This window comes from Chrysoperla carnea, chromosome 5, assembly GCF_905475395.1.
Source record: "Chrysoperla carnea chromosome 5, inChrCarn1.1, whole genome shotgun sequence".
Taxonomy (NCBI): domain Eukaryota; kingdom Metazoa; phylum Arthropoda; class Insecta; order Neuroptera; family Chrysopidae; genus Chrysoperla; species Chrysoperla carnea.
This window is the reverse complement of record NC_058341.1, coordinates 15,160,405-15,168,830: the sequence shown is the minus strand read 5'-3', so window position 1 is coordinate 15,168,830 and position 8,426 is coordinate 15,160,405.

Genomic DNA, 8,426 nt, shown 5'->3' with positions numbered 1-8,426 from the left:
ACCCTTTCTTTTAATAAAATCTTTTTGCATTTCCGCTTATAAAAAGAGCAGTTTTTTATGGTTCTTGTAAAAAAAAATATTTTCCTGGTACGTGGTCCGAAGGCGTCTGAAATGCCACTTTTCCAGGATCTTCGTTTTCGGAAACAAGTCATAGATATGTGCTTTTACATCTTTCGAACTTTTTTCTCTATTGACGTTGTTCGAAATGCTATTTTGTGTATATGATTAGGAAATTTGTTAAAATAATTTATTGCACATCTAGGGAGCAAAAGTAAAGAATTTCTTCTCTCGGCTTCGCCTTTGGCGTCATTCAAAATGATATCTGATACTTTCTTTACTTGCGTCCGTCGTGTGTATTTTATTTTATTTTGCTGCTCGACGGAGGAGAATAGTGGTTCCTTCGTTTAGCACAACTAAACGAAAGGTGATACTTTCCGTCCGGAGGGGAGATAAAAAATTGGTTGCAAGAGTCATTTCGGTACCCTTAAATTTCACTCGCTTGTTAATCGTTTTTAATTTTTAACCACAAACGAATTTGATTAATATTTGGTTGGCCATTTAATGGCATATGACGTCATATTTTATTATTGGATTATACGTATAAACATATTATGTAATTAAAAATTATATAAATATATGTGCAAAAGGTTTTTATCAAAATACAATAAAAAATATTTATTCAGATTTATAAAAATCATATTTGTACTTTTAAGAATAAAACAATATTTAGTATTTATATCAGGAATGTTTTTAATTCGATTTTATCCTATGAATATTTGCAAAAATTTTATCATTAGTCAGTAATTAAAGAGAAAAATCTTAAATTTATAAAAGGAAAATTTGCCCTTAGAAATTGGAATTAATCGTAATGAATAAGAATATCGTAAACATCCTTTTGAGATAAACATCTAATTATATTTTTTGAGATATAAAAAGACATTGAACCTCGGACAGCGGATATTAAACACATAAAAAAGATGTTTAAATGCACATTTTTAGAAATAAAAGAAGTAAAAAATAAAAAATAAATAGTTTTTGTCATGCATTACGAATTTGTTCAATAATAAAATAATTGTATATGTAAAATATTACAATTATTAAGAAAGTTAAGTTTAATGTCAACTCAATCACCGCACCGCACTGCACACCGTTACCGAGTGCCTATACAGAGTATAACAAGTTTATAGTTACTTTCTTTCTCTCTGATATTATTATTAAAAACAGACCACAAATTTTTTAATTAATGGCCATGTTGTTAATTGAGTATACCACATTAATTACATTAGATAGTTGATGGAAGTATATTAATAATATATACATACTTACACCAAGAGCTCGACTTGATAACAATTTGATGCTGATCTTTCGTAGAATTTCGGAAAGATTCCCATAAAGTGGCTGGCTTTTACTCCCTTAATCAATGTATTTTAAGGTAAGTATTTCAAAGGTAATTATTAATTTAATTATATTGTTATTTATGTATAATCCTGGTGGCAGAGTGGATAGAGCACTAGCCTCAGAAACCAAAGTTCGGTGGTTCGTATCCTGATGTGGGTAATATTTTTATTTTTAAATTAAATGAATTTTTCCTTTTGTATAAATTTTCCACTCCTATTATAGTTAAAATTATCTATATAACCCGCATTCTGGCTATAATAATGTAAATTTAAAAAAATTCGTTAGATATATGTTAAATTTTGTTTTATTTTTTAAATTTTTTATCCTATTTTATCTTTCAGAACAAAATGTCAACTAATTAATTATTTAGTAAAGGTAAGTATTATGTTAATCATGTTGTTATACTTTGTATAAAAACTAAAAAAATAAAAATCGTTATATATATGTGAAATTTTGTTTAATTTTTTTAATTTGCTATCCTATTTTATCTTTCAGAACAAAATTGTCAATTAATTAATTATTTAGTAAAGCTAAGTATTAAAATAATTATATTGTTATGTATAAGCCTGGTGGCAGAATTGATAGAGTACTTGACTTTGAAACTAGAGTACGCTGGTTCGTATCCTGATGTGGATATTTTTTTACTTTTAAATTAAATGAATTTTTCTTGTTGTTATAAATTTTCCACTCTTTTTAAAGTTAAAATTATCTATATAACCCGCCCTCTGGCCATAAATAATGTCAATTATACACATATCATAAATCACTATTCTGTCAAGGGGTGGGTATTTAAATAATCCTTAATATATCTCACTCTTTAAAATCATATTCTCCTGTTACAAAATATTAAAAAATTTGTACAAAAATGATTTTATAGTCATATAGTTTATCTCAGTCATATTCTCCTATTAAAAAATGTTAACGTTTTTATTTATAAAATTAAAAAATCGCTCGTTAAGACTAAAATTTAATATTTTGTAATAGGAGAATATGAGTGAGATCAACTATAGGACATGTTCTCCTATTAAAAAGTTTCAAATTTTAGCGTAAGCATGCTATTTTTTAATTTTAGTACTACAATTTTAATATATTGTAATAGGAGAATATGAGTGAGATAAACCTTATTACATGTTTTCCTATTCAAAAATAATTTATGATTTTAAAGAATATTTATGAATATATAAGTTCCCACCCCCTGAATAGTGATTTATGGCATATGTATAATTGACATGATTTATGACAAGAGGGCGGCTTTAACTATAAAAAGAGTGGAAAATTTAAACAACAGGAAAAATTCAATTATTTAAGAGTAAAAATATTATCTACACCAGGTTACGAACCAGGGTACCCTGGTTTTATAGGCAAGTGCTATATCCACACAACTAGCTTGCCTATGTATAATCAATCATATAATTATCTTAATACTTACCTTTACTAACTTATTTATTAATTGGTAATTTTGTTCTGAAATAAAAAATAGGATAGAAAATTAAAAAAATAAAAACAAAATTTAAAATTTATAACGATTTTTATTTATTTATATTAATTTAGAACAAATGAAAACGTTATCTGGAAAATTGATTTTATACTGTATAAAAATGCCATTTTTATTCATTCATATTTAATTTTGATGAAATATGTACAAATATATATGATAATAAAATAACGTTTCTATCAATTTTGCTGGTTTAATTATTATTATTCAATATTATACCTACCTTTATCTTTTATCCTCTACTTCGATTTCAGGAATATCAAACAGAACCTACATTTTTAACAAAATATTACTACAATTATTCATTTATAGGTAAGTTTATTGAATAAAATTTGAGTAAAAGATATTTATATTACATTAATGATAATTATAATAAGTCAAAGGTGGAGTAGTGGCTAGCACAGCTGCCTCCGGTTACATAGTACGTTGGTTCGTATCTAGCCATGTTTTCATTAATTTTTTTATTTTAATTCCCAATCCCTGACAGAAGAATGATTTATGATATAATTAGGAAAGTGGAACTAAGACAATTAATTTTTATTGTGAAATGCCATGTTCTCCTATTACAAAATCTTATAAAATTTCATTTAACAAGAATAAATTTTAGCATGTACAAAAAAAAGCAAGCAAAATAAGTATTTTTTTAATATTTTGTAATAGGCGAATATGTTATTAAAAAAAATGGGATAAAATATATTATATATTCTCCTGTTACAAAATTTCAAATTTTAGTCTTAACGAGTGATTTTTTAATTTTATAATACAAATTTTAATATTTGGTAATAGGAGAATATGACTGAGATAAACTATATGACATGTTCTCCTATTATAAAGTTTCATATTTTAGCGTTTTTGTACAAATTTTTTAACATTTTGTAACAGGAGAATATGGTTTTAAAAAGTGAGATATATTTATGATTATTTAAATACCCACCCCCTGACAGAATAGTGATTTATGACATGTGTATAATTGACATTATTTATGGCCAGTGGGCGGGTTATATGGATAATTTTAACTATAAAAGGAGTGGAAAATTTAAACAAAAGGAAAAATTCATTTAATTTAAAAATAAAAATATTGTCCACATTAGGATACGAACCAGCGTACGTTAGTTTGATAGGCAAGTGCTCTATCCACCCTGCCACCAGGGTTATACATATAAAACAATATAATTAACTTAATACTTACCTTTACTAAATAATTAATTAATTTACAAGTTTGTTCTGAAAAGAAAAATAGGATAACAAATTTAAAAAATAAAACAAAATTTAACATATATTTTTATTTATTTTACATTATTTACAGCCAGAGGACGGGTTCTATAGATAACTTTAACAATAAAAGGAGTGGAAAATTTATACAAAAGGAACAATTCATTTAATTTAAAAATAAAAATATTATCCACATTAGGATACGAACCAGCGTACTTTGCTTTGATAGGCAAGTGCTCTATCCACCCTGCCACCAGGGTTATACATATGCAACAATATAATTAACTTAATACTTACCTTTGATATACTTACCTTAAAATACATCGATTAAGGAAGCTGGAAAATCAATGGTATGGAGGGCTAACTTAATGACAAATAATTGTTTAATAAATATTAAATAAACAACGATCGAACAAATAATTTTAATGATCAAACAATGAAGAACAAACGACTAACAATGGGTTAAAAAAGATTTATAATTAATAAACCTAAAAAAATTTTGTGGGGGGCCAAATTACGTTAGCTTATCCGTGGATCTATCTGGAAGTTTATTGGTATCAATTGATATATCTTTTAATTTTCGGAATGAAAACAATACCTAATTTTCAATCAGAAGTTTCGTAATCAATTCTCAACAGGATATTTACCTGTGTTGGTAATGAAAATTAATGTACCATAAATATCAAAGAAAAAAACATATTTTTTTATCAAAATCAATAAAATGCAGTCTCTGTTGAAACTGATAAGAACAATACAATTTTTTTTTAATAAAATAAAAAAAAAGTGTATATATTTAAACTTGATTAATAAAATTAATATTTGGATATAATAAATGTATGGTAGAAAAAATTTAGTATATTGTACCTATAACAAATATGTGTCATAGAAAGAAACCGGCGTACAGCAAAATGCAACAGCATTTTGTATCAAAGAGAAAGTTTTTTTTGTTCATAGATATGGTATAGATAGATATAAATAGTACCACTAGTCAAGTATATAAATACGTGTATAAACCAAATAATGCGATACAAGTGTCATAAAAATGTTATTGTATACTAGTTATGGTCGGTAAAAGGAAAGGTCACCAATCTACATCAGGTTCGAGTTGCCAGGAACCTTAATGGAACGTCTGAAAAAGGAATCACTATATGAAGTAAAATCTATTGAACCGTTTACAGTTCAAGAACCGCGGGAGAAGCTTTACGTCGATCTTCATAAATTTCAACAGGTCATCAAAGAATGTCTGACCTAAGAGACCAATACAAAGGATTTCAACTGAAAAATGAGCATCGTAAAGGTTTAAGTAACAGTTCAGTATTCGATTTGTTGTTGCCAACAACAAGAGACATGCAAATGCATTTTTATGTTGAATTGACGTCGCAAACGGCGGGCGGATAAGAGAATAATAACAAAAACACATTTTCGTAAAGTTTATTCACCATTAAATGATGAAATAGCATCGGAACGACAGGCGAAGAGCCACAAATTATTATTGATAGATTTTTGTAATGTTCTCTATGGTCGAATCGAAGATTTTTCATAATTATAACATACACTCATTGCAAAACTACAACTTTCGCTTATTACCTATCTTACAATTAGTAGATAAAATATTTTTAGTTAACTAGTAAAAAAGTAATTATGATTAGTTTTGGCAAACAAGTTTCAAATCAGCATTTAATTGGATTCTCATTTATTATTTATATTCTAAAAAAGAAGGGCAAGGTTTTATTCAATTTTTATTTTTTCATAGAGAAGGGGAGATAAAATATTTACCTTTGAATTTTAACAGTCATGTTGTTAACATATTACATGTTGAGGCTTTAATTTATAACGATTAGGAAAATTTGATATAGAAAGTTAAAATTTCTATATATACGGCGATCTTGTACAGAGCAAGGCCGCCGTAAGACGAAAATTTAAATACATGGCGTGGTAAATCCAAAATTCACAAAAAAAACTACTTTTGATTGCGTTGAAAATAAATTTTTGGTGCAAACCCCCCGATACCTAGTCTCGAATTTATTATATAGGCAGATAGGCAGTAGAAGTTAAATTATTCCGATATTCCGAAGTGGGTCCCCACAAATTCATCCTATAGACCCCCACAATGTTCCCACGATCCCGGCTACCCGTCCGGACAATTTCTTTATATTTTTCTGCACCTATCTCCTTCCGATCATGTATTCCCTTATAATTATAAAAAATGATTACAAAAACAGACAAAGCGTTTAGTGAATTAATCGTGTCTACAAAAGATGTATTTTCAATGAAAATTGATTTTGTAATAAACATTTATTGCATATTTTTATGTATTTATTATTTGATATTTTTTCTTTAATCATACAAATTATATTTACTTAAATCGATTACTTACATACATTACGCTTGCTTCAATAATTTGTACACATGACTGTAAGTTAACTATTATAGCCAGAAGCGATTAATTAATCACTATAAGCCATTGTACGCAGAGACGATTAAGTGGCATTAAAAATGGGCAACACTAGAATGAGTTGCAGTTTATATTTAAGAACAAAAATTACCTAGCATAGTTTGTATGGTGGAGACTTTTTTGTAATGGTGCAAATAAAAAGGAAAATGAAAATCTTATGCTGAAAATCTTAGTGTACTAACCTGGCATTATATTCTCCTAATACAAATTGAAGAAAATTGAAGTAATTTTGGCCTAAAAACACAAAAAAATGAAAAAAAATAAAATATAATTCAATTTTTAAACAAAATTTTCCATTTTCACGAATTTTCCGGAAATTTTTCATGAATGTTATTTGGAAAAACTTTCTAAGCAAGACGTTCAGGAGATGCTCAAAATTTTCGTCCTTTTTGCCAGAAAACCAACCGTTTTCGAGATATAGCCAATTTTCCATTTTCACATGACACTCTTTTTCAAAACTAATTTCACCAAAAATATGAAAATTTTTAACATTTGTATTAGGAGAATATAAATTACAAGGGAAATATTAGTACCTGATAGGGAAATGGTAAGTAAGTGTTTTCACCCAAAAATCTTTTTCTTTTTTCTAGTATTAATTATTATAAAACTTTTAAATATTTGTTCGTTTCGTTCCATTTACAAAGCGAATTATTTGCACCTTATGAAAAAGGTGCAAAAAAGAAAGGAAAAAAATACATATAAATGCCATCTATGGTAAACTTGTTGAACTAACATTTAATTCGATGGTTTTAACATTTATTTCTATGGTGATGCCATCTATGGTAAACTCCTTGAACTAACATTTATTTCAATGGCAGTGCCACCTATGGTAAACTTGTTGAACTAACATTTATTTCGATGGCAGTGCCATCTATGATAAACTTGTTGAACTAACATTAATTTTAAAAGCTTCAATTCAAAACAATGTGTTATATATTTACCTGTTTGAATTGCAATTATTAATTTTAATTAATTATGCCAAAATAATAGATATTTATAAATCGTTATTGTTATATCCCGAAAGAAATAAACGGGAGCAATTTATTGATAGCAAAAACGTTAGGAAAAACTATCAATTTACTGAGATATTCGAAAATAAAATTTTGTATTTTTAATTGCAAATATTTAATTAATTGATAATTTAATAATTGGAGCAATTTTGGAATCTGATGGAGCATTTAGAGAGCAATTTTTTGATATATGATTTAATAAATTTTCTTAATATTCCACGCTAACTATATTGTGGTGTTGATGATATATTAATTATGATTGTATTTCATTTATAATTTCAATAGATGGCAGTAAATGATATATATTCAAGACACAAACAAAATAAGTAAGGTGGCGGTTCACGCTTTTGCCGCTAGATAGCGTCTCTCTTGTTCAATAATATACAGGGTGGGTCATTTTAGTCTATAATGTCTAATAGCTCGTTTTTTTAGATAACCAATCAAAAAATAACTTAAACAAAAGTTGCAGAGTTTGATGGGAGACATCATGTTCTGACATCAGATTTTCCCTAGTTATTCGGGTTTCTTTAATGGCTAATTTAAATCCTAAACGGTAGGAGATGGGATAACATTTCTTTTTACTTACATTAACGACTAAGATTACTGATAACTTCGTATTATTTACACGCAGATGGCGAGCCTACAGCTCGCAATATACCTTTACTTACTTTTCTTATGTTTTTCGCTTAATATTCCTTCATGTTTCTCATTTCTTCGAATTTCAAAGCCGCAAAACTTTCTAAATCCAAATTTCTTCCCTCGAGCATCGATCCTAGATAAAATTCAGGTATTTGGGTAAAAAAAAAATAATAAAACAGAATTTGTATTCAATAATAAGTGTTTTATCATTTCTTGA